The 18,888-nt window shown below is 40.2% G+C and overlaps 1 pseudogene; it reads left to right on the forward strand.

Annotated features, from left to right (window-relative positions):
* The first annotated feature begins 2,600 nt into the window (after nt 1-2,600).
* LOC132041760 (5S ribosomal RNA) lies at nt 2,601-2,717 on the forward strand (annotated as a pseudogene).
* Nucleotides 2,718-18,888: the final 16,171 nt, after the last annotated feature.

Consider the following 18,888-nt stretch of genomic DNA (forward strand, 5'->3'; position numbering starts at 1 on the left):
TTAAGGCGACTGAAAAGGTATGTTAAGGCTAGTCCCTTTCATTCCAAAGGCATGATTCCTTTCTTGTGAACCCATAAACGTTTTCTAAAATGTCCTTATTCTCAAAAGCTAGAGATTCATGATTCTGAAAGTTCCTTATGACGCTAAAGATGAGTATGCTTTTATGATGGTAAAGACGATGATGATTCTATTCTAGAAATTCCAAGTTCATGATTTTGATAACATTATGAGACTATTGACTTACCTCATGATTTACTTGATGCCACTCATTGTTGATGGATCCCACCTCATATTCTTGTTCCTTCAAGGTGAGATACCGCGGTGATGGTTGTTCCATAATATAAATCAGAGATTACCGACCTTACGTCACTCTGCTAAAGTTGTAGTTTATGTTTGAACTCTCATCCATGCTATGAGTATAATATGTGTAAGGCTATTTTGCGACATTATATAGTTTTATATATATATTGCATTGCACTCACTCTTATTCTTGATGTGTGTGTGTGTGTGTGTATGTATATATATATATATATATATATATATATAAGGCACAGTTGACCGGGGATGACGCTGTGGCCTATGATGTGATGCTTATATATATAAGGCACAGTTGACAGGGGGTGAAGCTGTGGCCTATGTTGTGAGGTTTATACATATAAAAGGCAAAGGTTACAGGGGGTGAAGTTGTGGCCTATGTTGTGACGTTTATATATACAAAAGGCACAGTTGACAGGGGGTGAAGCTGTGGTCTATGTTGAGACATTTCTATAGATATATGTGTTTTCCTGATATATAGCCATACTGATTCATTAACCTTCACATATTCATTGGCATGTCTCAGATGTTCTCTATAATTATTTATATGTTGACTTAAAAAGGCTAAAGTTGCATGCACGGTATCCACCTTAAGAGGTAGCCTGCGGTACAAGTTATTCAGTTACCCCATATTATGTTTCATACTTCTCACTATGTTATTATTTATGCCATACATACTCAGTACACTGTTAGTACTGACGTCCCGTTTTGTGGACGCTGCGTTCATGCCCACAGGTTCAGGTAGTCATTCGGACGAGCCAGACTATTAGGATCTCCTCAGCCGCAGTCAGTGCGCTCCACTTGATCCGGAGCTGCAGCTTTTGGTATGCTATTCATGATGTGTACAGATGTGGGTATGACAGGGTCTTGTCCTGTCTTTTTACAGTAGACTCCATATAGGTCTGTAGACAGTTGTATATAGTGGGAATATCATGTAGCTTTGTGGTTTGCTATTTTTCGTACAGCACATGTAGTGGTCATGTCGGACTTTGTTGTCATCCGTTGCACGTATGCCTATTTATACATATCCACATGTATAAATTATGAGTTTTTCGAGACAGAGTTTATTGCATAAATTTTTTGCGACGATGCTATCGCTCAGATATGAGTTAGAAATAGGCCACCAGGTTATTCAGCATATGGCAAGTACGATTTTAGGGGTGCTTGGTCAGCAGTGATCGGGCACTCGTCACGGTCCATGGGCATTGATCGTGACAAAAGTGATATCAAAGCAGTTCGTCTTAGGAATTGTCTGCAGACCGTGTCCGGTAGAGTCCTGTTTATAGGTGTGAAGCCGGCCATACTTATAAATAGGAGGCTGCAGGGCATTTAGGAATCAATGACCTTTTTTTTCTAGCTTAGATCGTGTGATAGAGCCAACGTCTAGGAAGATCGCTTCTGACCCTCTTTTCCTGTAGGTAAGCACAGATTGGTAGAGATGAAGAGATCGGCCTTAGACAATGGAGGTACAAGAAGGCCCCCAGAGTGGATTCCGGGATCGAGCAGCAGGAGTCCGAGCATGAGGAGCCTTAGCTATTCCCTCAAGACAGATCCCTTTGAGGACCCTGCGATGATTCCCCCAGAGTTTCTGACTTCTATGGAGGAGGATCCCTCGGAAGATAGTTATGACACGGACCCGTCCGAGGGTTCGTACGAGACACCGGTGGAGGAGGTTCCCGAGGCTGTACCAAAGTTGACCCCTTCATCTGCTCCTATGGTAGAGCACTATGTCAGGCCAGCCACACCTGTGAGTGTTACTGATTATTCTAGCCCTTTATCTTGGCCGTCAGTAAACCAGGAGCTGCCAGAATATCCGTATCCCTCGGATTCGGATGGGGGAGATGAGGAGGGCCAGACTAGTAGATGGCGAGAGGACGCTGAGGAGGATACTTCACTTTACAGCCCTCCAGACCAAGAGCAGGACAGGCCGGCTACAGGTATATGGGTCTTTTATTGAAATTTCTTATGTGTGTCCAATTATTGCAGGATATCATTAATAAGTGACAGATGGGAGTCTTAGAGGAACCGATAACCAAAGTACTTATGGATAACTGCGACTAAGATGTTTTGGCCCCTACTAGGAATCTTAAATTTAGGAATGGATGAGAGTCGTGTGTTGATCGATGGTTATTATTGAGAGTTCCAAATGCTAAACTAGCATTTGATCAGTCAGGAAAGTAAGGGATCTTTCCAACCCGGAGGGAGATGCATTATAGGAATTTTATTGGGATCCGTTAGAACTTCAACTTGTTCTAGGTCATGCGATAAAGGTCACACAGCAGGGTGGATGCGATCATACCAGCACTACCGCACCGGATCCCATCAGGACTCCAAAGTTAACCGTGCTGGGATGAGAGTAATATTAGGATGGGTGACCCCCTGGGAAGTGTACTAAGAGTCCTACAAATTCAGACATAAGAGAAGGATGAGGGGCTAGAATAGCTTGAGGGAAATTAGAAGCGTGTGAAACTCATGGTTGGAAACTCCAGATGATTGTGAGAGATAAGGCGGACCGGCTTGGCAAATAGAGAGAAGACGTATTACAGCTACAGAACTAGGACGAATTTAAACTAGTATTGGGGATATTTTGTAAGTAAGGTGTTAGGAGAGGTATATACGGTATTTTATGTGTGGTCAATCAGTTTGCATGCACCGATAATCGACTTTGCGATGTGTTAAAGGTACTTATGGAACAAGGCATTGAAGTTCAAGTGGTAAGTGTCACAGGGCGAGGCGACATTAGTCTCTCTAAAATTAAAGTTGGATAATCCTGATGTAATCACATCAGGGAAAAAGGAGAAAATAAGCAGGTTTTGCAAAAAAAATGCCAAGGGATTTCCGGCTCTTGAGGGGCAGTCGAAGAGATAAATGTGCAACCATACTGACATGATTACCTCGGAAACGGGAAAGCCTTCCTAAAAGATGATTTAGCACTAAAACGGATTTGCATTTCGGAAAGGATATTTTATGAATTTCAGGGACAATACCATAAAAATAGCAAGTAGAGAAGAGTGCTTCGGAGGAAAGGGACTCAAGGAAGTTCTTGAGGAAGAAAGTAAGAAAAGTACACTAATGGATTAATTAAAGAAAATCGAACAATCACCATGGACAGGAGAAAGGATAATAAGTAAAAAAGTCTGGCCAAGAGGCAAGACATCAGTAACATGGGATAAGAACCTTGATAAGTAATACAAAGATTCGATTATAAAGGAAATAGAACAATACACGGGGGATATGCATAAATATGAACCACTTGCAGTGTCAGAAAGGAAGATGAAGACTCGACGAAAGAAGAAAGAAAAAGGTGTCATTTGTAAGGATTTCATGATAAGAACAAGAAGCGGCAGAACACTGGAAGAATTATGATGCATAGCTGTAATGCAAACAAGTAGTTGAGGAGAATTACGGGACAAATGAGCTAAGCGAATGAAAGGATGACACGTGGGAATGGATGGTATGGAATTTTAGCCTTTAATGATATAATATAGGCATAAACCGGAAGTGGGAACCCAGAGCAAGGAGAATCTAGAGGGTATTAAGAAGATAATTGTGGGAAAATGGCTAGGGATTAAAGGAGCTAGGTATAATCGGACATTCCACAAAGGACTTAATGAATTCCGCCATCCCTATTAATTCATCAGCCCAGGGAATTATTAGTCATGAAAGATAGAAGTGAAAAGACGATAAAGGAGGCACTCGCATTGGATCTGATATGTATGAGCATTTTGATCTGATACAAGGTCAACTAAAGGAAAAGGGAAATAAGTCAAACCATGTTATGAAGGAACTCCCCATTATAAGGAACCGAGGGGTAGAAGGATCGTTAAGGTCAGCCAGGTGATTATCAAAAATGATTAATATTCAAAGGTTACTAGTGTATAAGAACATCCTTAAAAAGGGGGGAAGAGCAGGTTTAGTCCTGAAATGAATTATGACCTTCCCAAAATTCCAAATAAAGAAATGTGTTAGTTTGAAAAAAGCCAAAGTTCGAGAATGTATCAGGAGAAAATAGAAACGGATTGAAAATAAGTACATTATGGGGCAGGTATGAGAAAGAAAGTATGATAGGAAAATAAGGGGAATTAACGAGTCAAAGAAAATGATGTGAGGATATGATGTTTCCTAGACCGTGGTTCGAATCCTCGCATCTGGGAAAATTACCACCCGCACGCAGCGTGACATATCCTAAAGAGCAACAACGAGAATAAGAACGGTCTCCAAGTTAATTACCGAGAGGATGATGAAAAGGATGATGGAGGTTACAACAAAAAGGAATCTTAGTGTCAGAAGAAGTAAAAATCCAACAAAAGGAATAAAGATAGGTTACTTGGCGATCACCAAGGAAGGGGGAGTGATGTTTTATAATAGAAAGATAGAAGTATTGCCGGAGATTGGAAAGTATCTCACGAGTTGCTAACCATACCGAATATGAGAGTGTATATTATAGAACTATATGAACTATCAATGTAAGGTTATGTCCAACAAAATGGTATAAAGGCAACAATGGAAAGCCAACGAAGAATGACAGCTAACGAAGTAATCACCAGTATAAGGGAGTCAAAGATAATTATACTGATGTTGGAAGGAAGTTGTGGTAAAGTGAGAATTTGCCTTTGCTCTATAATTATAAATATACACTGTAATATCTGAGAAAAGGAAATTAAAGGAAGAGTTTTGATAGGAGCTCGAAGATGTTCTGGGTTATGAATTAGTTTGAACTATGATTATTAGCTTATTATAAGCATAACCCTGCTACGAGGAATAATAAAAATGGTGAGGAAACGTTACGTATGTTCATATTTAAGAGATTGTGTTGAGGATATTGTTATAGCTGATCTTGGAAAAGAATTGGGATGGATAGCTTGAGAAACATAACTGTTAAGAGTAGGGACTTATTAGTAATAAAGTACTGTTGAAAAATCATATGGGGAGTCAGTGTAAGTGGAATTATGATGAAGTTGTAAGAGATCAGAGAGCCTAACTAATGAATTACAAGGAGACAAAATAGTGCGTATAAAAGATCAACGAGTATAACAAGGGATAGCTTGAGGCAGCATCGAAGGAGTAAACAAGGGAGTTGCCCACTAATAGGGAAATAAAGAGCGAGAAAAAGAGAGTATTCGCAGGATGGCGAGTAGCCGTGACATAGTAAGGCAAGATTACTGTAATGGAGACAGAACGAGAATGGGATACTAGTTGATTTCTGATTATGTACATGAGAACAAAAGAGCTCCAGCTAGAGACATCATTATCCTCAGGTATGTCATGCTTCTTTGAATGATTTCTTGGTCGTGTGTGGCCAATATGGGTATTGATGTTGTAGCCCTGTGAGGCATTGCATATTTTGGGTTGTTGTGACAGGATGGTAGTGGTACAATTATAGGGGAAACACTGGCAAAATATTTGTAGAAATCCCTAAGAGCTTAACATTCGAGGATGAATGTTCCTAAGGGGGAGGAATGTTACACCTCGAAAAAAATTTCTTGCGTCGTTTGCGTTGTAAGTAACCTAACGTAAGCTCAGAGAGGTCATGAAGCCCTTATAAGGTTAATTAATACTCTTAACAAGTTTTAATGAAGCATCTAAAGGTTCTCGGACCAAGAAAATTGAAGAAAATAAGTTTGTCAAAAATTTGAAAATTGGTAGAATTGTGGACAGAATTTTGGGTCAAATTTAGAGGGGTATATCTCCTAGTATATTAGGAGTTTTAACGTGTTTCAAAAGCCTAAAATTAAGTTCGTCGAGTCTAGTTTCTAACGCAACAAACTGCTCATCGATACGACATCAGAGTAGAGAATTATGGACGTTACAAGTTAGGCTGATAGAGTAGAAACGCGTGCTACAGTCACTGCTACAGTACCCGAACCGCCTCCAGAACCTTATAAAAAGGGTTTTACCTCTCATTTTTCATCCAAACACCTCTCAAAATATCCCAAACTCTCTAGAATAATCCCCCAACTTCCGTCCATATAATTTTAGCATAAGTTAAGTGAAATCTCCGGATTTAGGTCTGAACAACGTATAGTTGTGATTATAAAATCGTATAGTGACGAGTTTTGTCTCAAGTTCAAGGGGAAAATGAAGATATCGCAATATTAAGGGGAGTGGGGTATAAATCTCTTCTTATTAATGTTATTTTCGGTTTATTTACGGATATAAGGTTGCTAAATAGTTGTATAATGAGTTTGTTAGTTGTGGAACTTGAAAAACATCGTCTGAGATTTTATGGGACATGATGGTGTTGGAAATGATGTTTTTGATGTTGGTATTGTTGTTGTTGTTGTTGGTTGCTGGATTGTATTTTCGGGCTAGGCATACAAACTGGGGAGATGCTGCTCGAATTTCGCTAGATTCTAAAAGGATTTTAATTAAAGGGTTGAGACAAGCATGTGACGATAAGAATAACAATAGTTTAAATTCTCTTGAATGTAGATTTACGATCTTGGGGGGACAAGCGCTAGGTAGTTAAGGTTAAGGCGACTGAAAAGGTATGTTAAGGCTAGTCTCTTTCTTTTCGAAGGCATGATTCCTTTCTTGTGAACCCATAAACATTTTCTAAAATGTCCTTGTTCTCAAAAGCTAGAGATTCATGATTCTGAAAGTTCCTTATGACGCTAAAGATGAGTATGCTTTTATGATGGTAAAGACGATGATGATTCTATTCTAGAAATTCCAAGCTCATGATTTTGATAACATTACGTAACACTGTGGCCTATGATATGATGTTTATATATATAAGGCACAGTTGACAGGGGGTGACGCTGTGGCCTATGATGTGATGTTTATATATATAAGGCACAGTTGACAGGGGGTGAAGCTGTGGCCTATGTTGTGACATTTATACATATAAAAGGCACAGTTGACATGGGGTGAAGCTGTGGCCTATGTTGTGGCGTTTATATATACAAAAGGCACAGCTGACAGGGAGTGAAACCGTGGTCTATGTTGTGACATTTCTGTAGATATATGTGTTTTCCTGATATATAGCCATACTTATTCATTTAGCTTTACATATTCATTGGCATGTCTCAGATGTTCTCTATAATTATTTATATGTTGACTTAAAAAGGCTAAAGTTGCATGCACGGTATCCACCTTAAGAGGTAGCCTGCGGTACAAGTTATTCGGCCATTCTATATTATGTTTCATACTTCTCACTATGTTATTATTTATGCCTTACATACTCAGTGCACTGTTCGTAATGACGTCCCCTTTTGTGGACGGCTGCGTTCATGCTCACAGGTTCAGGTAGTCATTCGGACGAGCCAGACCAGTAGGATCTCCTCAGCCGCAGTCAGTGCGCTCCACTTGATCCGAAGCTGTAGCTTTTGGTATGTTATTCATGATGTGTACAGATGTGGGTATGACAGGGTCTTGTCCTGTCTTTTTACAGTAGACTCCATAGAGGTCTGTAGATAGTTGTATATATTGGGAATATCATGTAGCTTTTTGTGGTCTCCTATTTTTCGTATAGCGCATGTGGTTGTCATGTCGGACTGTGTTGTCATCTGTTGCACATATGCCTATATATACATATCCACGTGTATAAATTATGAGTTTTTTGAGATAGAGTTTATTGCATAAATTTTGCAACAGATGCTATCGCTCAGATATGAGTTAGAAATGGGCCACCAGGTTATTCAGCATATGGCAAGTACGAGTTTAGGGGTGCTTGGTCAACAGTGATCGCACACTCATCGCGGTCCATGGTCTTGGGTCGTGACAGGACACTTCAGTTAACATGAGGTTGGTGAGGATCCTTGCTCTTGAAATTGAACTGTTGCGTTTAGACTTAAATGTGCATTGTAGTGTAAATTTTGATTGAAAGGTAAAGTTTTACTTTGTCTAATAAGGTTTGTCTCTGTACTGTTAGTCTGTTTGAAGCCCTATCATAATTAGAACTATGGGATGAGATAACTGAACACTGGATCTGTTTCAAAAAATGAAATAGTGATAAGCTAAAATTAGTTTAATGTTGTTGTTTGAAGATGTTGTGAGTACTCTTAAAAACAGTTTGAACCACTTAGCATAGGGTGGTCTTTTCAAGACACCTCAAAGAGAGGGCAGGGAAGAAGCTTAGCTTGATTCATAGTACGTACCATCCAAATGAGGGGTGTCATGTGTCACGACCCAACCCCGTGGGCCGCGACTGGTGCCCTAACTGGACACCCATACGTACCTACCCGACAGATGACCGGCATACCAACAGCTAATCCCGCTTAGGCTTACATAAATTCATACGTATATAAAATACATCGTGTGAACATATACATATATATGCATACTCAAACCTCGTACGTAAGCCGTTAGGGCTATCATAATGAACAAAATAAATACTCGTATTGTAGACTCGTACTCACTTAACCGAACGACAACCCACAACCCACAATCATGACTACGGGCTATTCTAACATACGAACGGGGACCGAAGACGGACAGCCCCGCCGTACCCAAACAAATATATATACGTAACATATGAACAACAAAAGATATATACCAAAAGTGTTAGCTCCGGATCAAAAGGAGCTCTCCAAAACAACTGTGATCGACGTCCCCCAGACCGGTGGCGCATCACGCGGGACGCGTCCGTACTCCGCGGGCATGTAACACGTTCCCCGAAGAACAGGGGGTCGCATTTTAACGAAAGTGTACCGAGTATGCAGTTTTGAAACATAACATACATAATTAAAATCGTAGTCATATATGTAAAATCAGGGTAACAAATTTAAAATACGTAAATAGAGCGGACTTAATCGGATTCGTAGCGAGTCGCACGCGGTAGTGCACGCGTTTACGGGGTAATCATAAGCGGTGCTTTAGGCCGACTTACGTACGTGCTCTTTACAAAACCTTATTATGTCGATTCGTGAATTGCGTCGACGGTTGTCCGACATCGATTTTCAAAATTGTGCATCTCAAACGTACGCAGTTATGATCCAGTCCGAATCGACGTACAATCGTAACGTACGTAATCATGTACGCAGTCATAATCATATACGTACATACCTACCGCATATCAAATCCCAATCACATACGTACAGATCCCGGCCCTTTAATAAGGGACGCGGTAACAGAACCCGGCCCTCGTAGTACGGGACGCGGTGGACAGACAGAATCAGATCAAATGCCATCCTGGCCGCCATCCCCGTAATATCACATAATCAGATCATAATCAGATCATATCAGATACAGACAGATCCCGGCCCGCACATCCGAGGGACGCGGTGAACAATGCAGTGAGGTGCACGAATCACAGAACCTGGCCCGGGCGCAGTGAAGGAAGCGTTGAGGCATCCACGAACAGATCCATGAGAAACCATATACATACAGACCGACATACAGACTTAATAAAACTGAAATAGTTCAGAAAACAGGTCAGATCAGAATAGTCAGATTATATCGGACTGCAGTGTAGTAATCGTCTAGCGTGTCTAATAATATCAAGATTCAGAAGGATAATCATAATACTTGTTAGTTAGCGGACGGAAACATAATTAAGAGTTACTTATGAAGAACGGACAGAAATAGATCAGTTTGAGCCATACCGGGAATATCAGGGTTTTGTGGGCCCACCTCGGACCCGACCATAGTAGAATACGTAAATTACGGATAATAAACCTTAGGGAGTCGTCCATAACCATCTTGGAGTGTTTCGACTCCCTTTATGGAAGTTGCATACTTATAGGTCAATTTAGAGAAAATTGGTTCAATCTTACCGAAGGATTTTTCGCTATTTTCAATCTTGGATTGTGAGAGCGAGAAGTGTCATCGAGGCTCTGTCCAAGCCTCGTTACACTCGAGAACATGCCAAAGAATAAAAAGGGCAAGGCTTTACATACCTTGATTGTGCCTTACGCTCCTCAAATCTCAATTCCCGTTTCGTCCAAAACTGCAAATGGTCATCTTTACCAGTTACTATTCATGCAAGTTAACATTTCAACTTTGGTTAAGTATTTGGCTACCGAAATTTCGGCAGCACCTCCCCTATAAATATGACGCCCCGAGAATTTATCTCGGCTCAGAATAACCAACAACAAGCCAACAACAACATCAACAATCACAACAATCGCTACAAATCGCAATATAACATAATTAGTCTACTTTCTTCATAAAGCAATAACTTCCAACTAACTTCACATTTTCAAACCAATATCAATACTTTCATACTCGTTTACTCATTCAAGACCATCAAATACAATTCCAGAACATTTCACATTATTTCACAGATTATACAAAAGTTTCGCCGAAACCATAATTCGTTCAAACTTCCAACTTCCAACATAAACTTCCATAACATATTTTTTACCTTTCGATTCCATTAACCACCATCATAATTTACATCTTACAATTTCATTTCCATAATTACATAAACTATAATAGAATCACATACTTTCCGACAACAACTTAACAACCAATTCTCCATGTTAACTTAGACCATTATTCTTCCATCTACTTCATAAAGCCTTAACGACACAATTAACATAACAAACAAAATTAATTCTTTTTCATTTCAACTTCCATAATACACGGCCAACATCTAATTTCCCAACTTCCATCAAATTTATTCAACTTTCATTTCCAATATGAATTCCACCATAATCACAACTTAAAATTCAACACATCTTCCATGCACAACCATACACATACACGGCTACATATACACACACACACACACGGCTCACACATCACAAACACCATTCCATGATTTCTATTCAATTCCACATACCATAACATATATATAGCCTTCCATAACACAATAAAACATGAAATCCTTACCTTTTCCAATAAGTCCTCCTCGCCACCAACGTTACTTCCTCGCCAAACTAATTATACCATCTTGTAGAGCACCTTGAACTTAGTGAGATTATCACAAGATAACAATTTTTGGAACAAGATTGAAGGCTAGAAAAATTTTTCTTCCTTCCTTTTTCTCTCTTCTTTCTCACGGCCGAATGGCCCTTCTTTTTTTTTCTTGACTTGTTTTGATTTTTCTTGAAGTTTCTTGAAGAGTTGCCCTCTTAATATAATTAGTTGATCACATGCTTGGTCACATGATCAACAACATGGATTTGGGCCAAGGCCAATGCTATGGCCGGCCACCCTAAATCTTGGGCCTCACTTTCTTATTTTTTTTGGCCCAATTCTTCACGAATCGTATTTTACAAATTTTCGAAACAAATTTCCAAAATTCCAATTTTGCCCTTATGCCTTCTTCGGTGTTTTCACATTCAAGCTTCCACATCCGCCACCTACTAAGAAAAATTCAAACATGGCCTTCCTTCTCATAACTCACAATTATTTTGAATTTTCCGATTATGCAAAAAGGAGGGATATAACAGTTTACTCAAAATTAAGTTCTATGATTCTTGTAAGCTTTTACGATTAAGACGACGAATATGATTTTTCAATGAGAATGACGAAGTCCAATACGAGAAAATGTCTATGTTGAATATGTCGAGAATATGTTCCTATCATGAAATATGATGACATGAAAATATGAAACTATTTCTTGATTTCTCAATTCTACTTGTGGACAATGACTATCTTAAAGATTCCGAGTATATGAAACGACGCCTTATGATCCAGTTTTATGTGTTCTGATGATGTTACTCTTCATTGATGGTCTCGCCTTATAGTACTAGTTCCTTCAAGGTGAGGCAAAGCGCCCCTGATTATTCCATAATGTAATCGGAGGTTTCCGACCTTACGTCACTCCGATAAAGTTATAGTTTTTGATTGGGCTCCAATGCATGCTTATGATGGATGTTACACGGCCACAGAGGGCGGGCATGACCACCACTACGGTAAGCGTAGTGGGCGGCGTATGATTACACCGGCCTAGAGGGCGGGCATGACCACCACTACGGTAAGCGTAGTGGGCGGCGTATGATTACACTGGCCTACTTGGCGGGCACGATCCCCGCTGGTGGCGCTCGCAAGAAATTCACCCCGGACGCGGGAGGCCGGGACGCGGGCTAATGATGTTATGTGAATCGACGACTATGAATGCATACAAGAGTAACAAGAAGGCATGCATGACTCGCATAAGAGGCACGCATACGTACGCATTACTTTTACAGACATGATATGTTCTACGTTCCATCCCGTTATTACTCACGATGCCGCTTTTTTACTATGTTGCTACTCATAGCTTTTGTACACCCGATCTTGATCGGGGTGTGATGGGCACCCGACCCGTGACCGGGAGCCGAGCGAACCCGGCCGACCCTTACTACGTAAATTTTTTTTTTTTTTTTTCCTTTAAGACAAGTAAACATAAATAGATGACTCCGAAATACTCTTTTGTTGCTTTTAAGTCAAATAAAACATGTAACAAGATATAACTCGTGTCATAATACAATCGACTCCGGAACCCATGACTCGTCCGCAAAGTCTCTAACTATAATCGTAAATCCCGGCACGTGTGCTATGACTCGGCTTCGCCACACTCCGGTGCCAAATGGAGCTTGCCAACTTCGCCGGAACATCTTCTATCCTGGCTTCTATCCGTGGGTGTACTGCGTGGCATGAACGCGCCCGAAAAGAGGGTCGGTACGAGCAATGTACCGAGTATGTAAGACATGAATAATAATACGAACAGAACACAAGTATGAACAACAATATCACGGGATTATGAAATCGCGTGACGAGATCGATGGATAACCGTACACATGGACGGTAAGCGCATAGAAATATAAAGCATACCACGGAGTTGTGTCTGTACACGTGCGTGCCGGCGAGGCGGATGCCATGCATGCCCGGCCTCTCTTTTTTTTTTTTTTGAAACACGGTACTTCTTAGTCTTGTACATAGAAAACAGTTACTTTTCGGAAAACGGTACTTTTTGCTTGCGATTACGACGCCGAATTCATCGGCTCTCCCCCCCCCTCCCCAACGGTGTCCCAAATGTATCATAGTATATATATATATATATATCACGGAAACGTACGCCGCGTACGGCTCTCCCATAAATCCCGCGTCCGGCATCCCGCGTCCGGGATGATAAGCCAGCCCGAATCGGTGGACACGGTTGTTCTCCCATTCCCCCACATATACATTCAACAATATTATGTATCATAAACATTCATCAATAGCAAATATATATATACATTATCACATAAACGACATGCATGGGAGCCCAAGGAAAGTCATGTGTTTATCGGAGTGACGTAAGGCTCGGTAACCTCCGATTGTATTATGGAATAACCATGGCGCTTTGTCTGCCTCAAGGAGGAGCAGTTAATAAGGCGAGACTATCAATGGAGAGTAACTTCATGAGAAATCATAGGACAAAAGATTATAAGGCATTATTTCGTTTACTTTAAAACCTTTGAAAATAATCGTGATTTAAAAATAGCTTGACATTTCGTGCCGTCACATTCGTAGTAAGAACATTCCTTTGACACATTCATCATATACTTCTTCTCATACCGGCATCATCATTGTCATTATAGCACCATAGTCGTTGTTTTAGTCATTAGACTTTCAATATTGTAAAACTTGGTTTTTGAAGAAAAATGAATATTTTGGAAAACACTTGTAAACGTTTCGTAAGGAAAATCATGCATTGGGGTCAAGGGGTTAATTAAAACAACTATTGTTTAGTGGTCGAAATGATAACCAAGAATTTCCATTGATTATAGTATGGAAATAAGCCTAAAGGAACAATAGGAAGGAATTCGGGAATTGTGGGCCCACCTCGGATCAAATGAGGTGGCGTACATAATTTACGTATAATACGTTCCATGACAATACTTAGGAGAGTTTTAGGGTAATCGGGTCCTAATCATGCAAGTTCTAAGTGTTTGGACCTTTCTTTCAACCATTCATGAACTTTGGGTTCAATTCTACTGAGTGAATAGTAGAAAATTTCAATCACGGATTTCTAGAGTTAGGAAAGTCCCCGAGACGCGAAATCAAGCCTACGCGTCTAAGATATGCCAAAGAAAGGAAATGAAGTCTTACATACCTCTTTCCGCTCCTTCTGCTACTCCAAATCCAAGTTGCAAATCCATCAAAATCTACAAATTGGTCACATTTACCAAATGTCAATCTGAGCATTTAGAAGTTGGAATTCAAAGTAATCATTTGTCGCCGAAATTTCGGCAGCACTTCCCCCGTAAATATACCATGCCACCAAGTTTAACTTGGCCGATTTCAATCAACAACAATCCCGGAATACAACCCGGCCAAACTAACAACATTACCATCCTAACATCATTGTATTCCATATATGTAAGAACATTATATTCCACCAACATAAGTTTTGAACATGAAATCCACAATCACTTTCAATTCACCATACCCATACCATTCGGCCATGCACACATATGTATATTTTTTTCATGAATTCCCATCCTTTTCTTTTCATTACAACAACAACAACAACAACAACAACATGCTACATAAAATCATTGGATCATTGTTCCATCAACCATACATGCATACGGCCACCACAACAATATTCATGTTCCATACACTTTCATTTATTTCCATGCATTACAACATGCACAACCATTTATAATACAACAATCCAACATGTTAAATAAATTAGTCCATCACTTACATACACACCCCATGCACGGCTACAACTTCAATATCCATATTTTCTTATAAATTTCATTCTTTCCCACTTACTACAACATACCAAACCATTCATAACATAACAAGGAGATGAATTCTTACCTTTCCTTCACAACTTCTCAACTTAGCTAAGGTTGGAGTTTTGCACCAAAGAGTAATCCTCTTGCTTCAACAATTATACCATGTTGGAGAGCATCCTTGAATTAGTAGAAATACCATGAGACAAAATTTTTTGGCAAGATTTTTGATCTCTCTCTCTCCTCCTTCTTGGCCGAATTGGCCCTTCTCTCTCTCTTTCTTTTTTTTTTTTTCTTTCTTTCTTTCTTTCTTTCTCTCCAATTTCTTGAATTAAAAGATGACATCCCACATATATATACATGTCTTCCACCAATTTTTTCATATTCATAATTAGGTCCCTCAAAAATTAAAGTATAGCCACATGATCCCTTCTCCACTTTTCTAGAGATTTCTTCTTTTTTTTTCTTGAATTTTTCTTTGAATTAGTCAAAGAAGACTACTTTTCCTACAATAACCAAATGTGGCCACTTGTCTTATTTTATGCACTTTGGTCCGTATATATATTCATCACATGGCCATCTTGGAAATTTCAAGAATTTTCTTGAGTATTTGTGAAATTACCATTTTACCCCAGGCTTTCTTCAATATTACCATTTCGTCCCTAGCCTTCCGCATTATTTTCACGGCCCATTTTGAGAATTTCCTTTTTCGCCCTCAACCTTTCACAATATTTCCGTGCTAATAATAGTTATAAATAATATTTACAACAACTCGTCCTTAAAATAATTTTTGAGAATGGTCTCGCCTTTAACTTTCCACGACGACTTTGGAATATTCAAACGTACAAAGTACGGGCTATAACAGCTATATCTCCTATTATGTTACTATTCATGCCTTACATACTCAGTACAATGCTCGTACTGACCCCTCTTCTTCGGGGGTGCGTTTCATGCCGCAAGGCAGGTACACCCGTACGATCGAAGCCATTATAGAAGATGTTCCAATGAGTTGGCATCTCCATTTGCTCTGGAGAGTTGCCGGGTCAAGAGTCCTATGCTATGATGTCATGTTCGAGTTAGAGACTTTGCAGACAGAGTCGTGGGTATAGTGTGTCGGTCTTGAAAATGGTTCCACTAGCCGATGTGTTTTCACTATACATTATGTTACAGAGCCCTTATGTTTACAGATTGTGTTTAATTGGAAACGACAAAAGATTTTGAAAGTTTTACTATGTATTTTATTTTTGTTTGATCTAAGAACCCAAGAAAGTACGTGGGTAATAAGAGTCAGCGGGTCCGCTCGGCTCCGAATATGGGGTCGGGTGCCCATCACACCCTAGTAAGATCGGGGTGTGACAAACCAACAAGGGTAGCTGATAAATATTACATACCTGAAGACGATGATGTCGTAGTCTGCATCTGCTCTAGGGCCAAAAATAAATAAGGATATCTAGACTTCATATCTTCCTCGGCTTCCCAAGTCATGTCTTCTAAATTCTTTTTTCTCTAAAGTGCTTTTACATAAGCTACATTTTTGGTTCGCAACCTACGAACCAGGCTATCTAAGATTGCAACAGGGACTTCCTCATACGACAACTGCTCTGTAACCTAAACATCATCTACGGGCATAATGCTGGAAGGATCTCCGATGCACTTACGGAGCATGGATACACGGAAAATCGGATGTACCGACTCCAAGTCTGAAGGTAAATACAACTCATAGGCTACTTAGCCCACTCTATGCACAATTCTGGACGGGCTAATGTATCTAGGGCTAGGCTTGCTCTTCTTACTGGAAGGATCTCCAGAAGTTACCTGTAAACGGTGCACCTCTGTCTGAAATGGTAGATACTGGAACACCATGAATTCGCACTATCTCCTTAATATATAACTTCACATAATCTTGGGCGGAATAAGTAGTTCTAAAAGGTAGAAAATGTGCTGACTTCGAGAGTCTATCAACGATCACCCATATCGAGTCAAACCTGCGCTGGGAACGAGGTAAGTCTGTAATAAAATCCATATTGATAGCCTCCCGTTTCTAAGTCAGAATCTCTATATCCTGCAATATTCTACCAGACTTCTAATGCTCATTCTTTACCTGCTGACAATAAGGGCATTGGGCCACGAACTCCGCTATATCCTTCTTCATACCATTCCACTAATAAAACTCTCTGTTATCATGGTACATCTTTATTGACCCCGGATGAATAGAACAGCGGGACTAATGAGCTTCTACCATAATCTGCTGACGTAGCCCTGCAACATTCGGAATACACAATCTACCTCGATACCTCAAAACTCCATCTCTGGAAATATCAAAGGGTGACTTCTTTTTCTGTGGGGCTGTCTTCCTGTACCGAATCAAAGAAGGGTCCTCATACTGGTGTTATTTAACCTCAGCTACTAAGGATGATGTCGTTGTATTCTGAACTGTAACTACTGCATCACCTGAGTCCTATAATAGAATTCCTGGGCTGGCTAACTGATATAGCTCATGAGCTAACTCCTTTTTCTCTTCTCGTAAGTAAGACAAACTACCCATAGATCTGCGGCTAAGGGCATTGGCTACTACATTCGCCTTCCTTGGATGGTATAAAATATCAACATCATAATCTTTCAACAGCTCCAACTATCGCCTCTGACGCAAATTCAACCGTTTCTGCTTAAAGATGTACTCAAGCCTCTTATGATCCGTGTAAACATCAACGTGAACACTATATAAATAATGTCTCCAAACCTTAAGTGCATGAATCACCACAGCTAACTCCAAATCATGGGTCGGATAATTCTTCTCATGCTTCCTCAGCTGCCTCAAAGCATAAGAAATAACCTTACTATGCAGCATCAACACACAACCCAATTCGATGCCCGAGGCTTCATAATAGATAGTATAACCCTCTGATCCTTCTGGAAGTGTCAAAACTGGTGCTGAAGTCAGTCTGTTCTTCAACTCCTGAAAGCTCCGCTCACAAGCGTCTGTCCATTGAAACTTAGCTGCCTTCTGCATCAATTTCGCCAATGGCACTGAAATAGAGGAAAAGCCCTCTACAAATCTCCTGTAATATCCTGCTAACCACAGAAAACTACGAACCTCTGTTTGTCGCGGGTCTAGGCTAAGTCTTCACGGCCTCTATCTTCTGAGTGTCTGAGGAAAGCCACGAATTTAACCAGAACTCACATTTGGAGAACTTTGCATACAACTTTTTATCCTGAAGGACCCTGAGCACAGCACACAAATGATCCGCATGCTCAGCCTCTGATCAAGAGTAGACTAGAATATCGTCGATTAGCATAATCACGAACTGATCTAAGAAGGGTCTAATATGCGGTTCATCAAAATCTATAAATAATGCTGGCGCATTGTTCAACCCAAAAGACATCACAAAAAACTCGAAGTGACCATATCTGGTCCTGAATGCTGTCTTCGAAATATCTTTCTCTCTGACCCTGACCTGATGATAACCTGATCTCAAGTCTATCTTTGAAAAACATCTGGCACCTTGCAATTGATCAAATAAATTATCAATTCTCAGGAGCGGATACTTGTTCTTTATCGTCACCTTATTCAGCTGTCTGTAATCTATATACATTCGCAACGAGCCATCTTTCTTCCTTACAAATAATACTGGTGCTCCCCACGGTCACATACTAGGACCTAATAAAGCCCTTCTCGAGCAAATCTTTCAACTGCTTCTTCAATTCCTTCATCTCAGCAGGAGCCATCTTATAAGGGGGAATAGATATCAGCTGAGCATCTGGTAGCACATCAATAGCAAAGTCAATCTCCCGTTCAGGGGGAACGCCTGGAAGTTCGTCTGGAAATACTTTTGGGAATTCGTTAACCACCGAAATAGACTGGAGGGTCAGAGTTCTGCTTCTGCATCTCGGACTCGAACAATGTGATAAATACAACCCTTTGCAATCATCTTCTTTGCCTTGAGATAGGAAATAAACCTATCTCTCGGCGAAG

The sequence above is a fragment of the Lycium ferocissimum genome, unplaced genomic scaffold, assembly GCF_029784015.1.
Source record: "Lycium ferocissimum isolate CSIRO_LF1 unplaced genomic scaffold, AGI_CSIRO_Lferr_CH_V1 ctg11614, whole genome shotgun sequence".
Lineage (NCBI taxonomy): Eukaryota > Viridiplantae > Streptophyta > Magnoliopsida > Solanales > Solanaceae > Lycium > Lycium ferocissimum.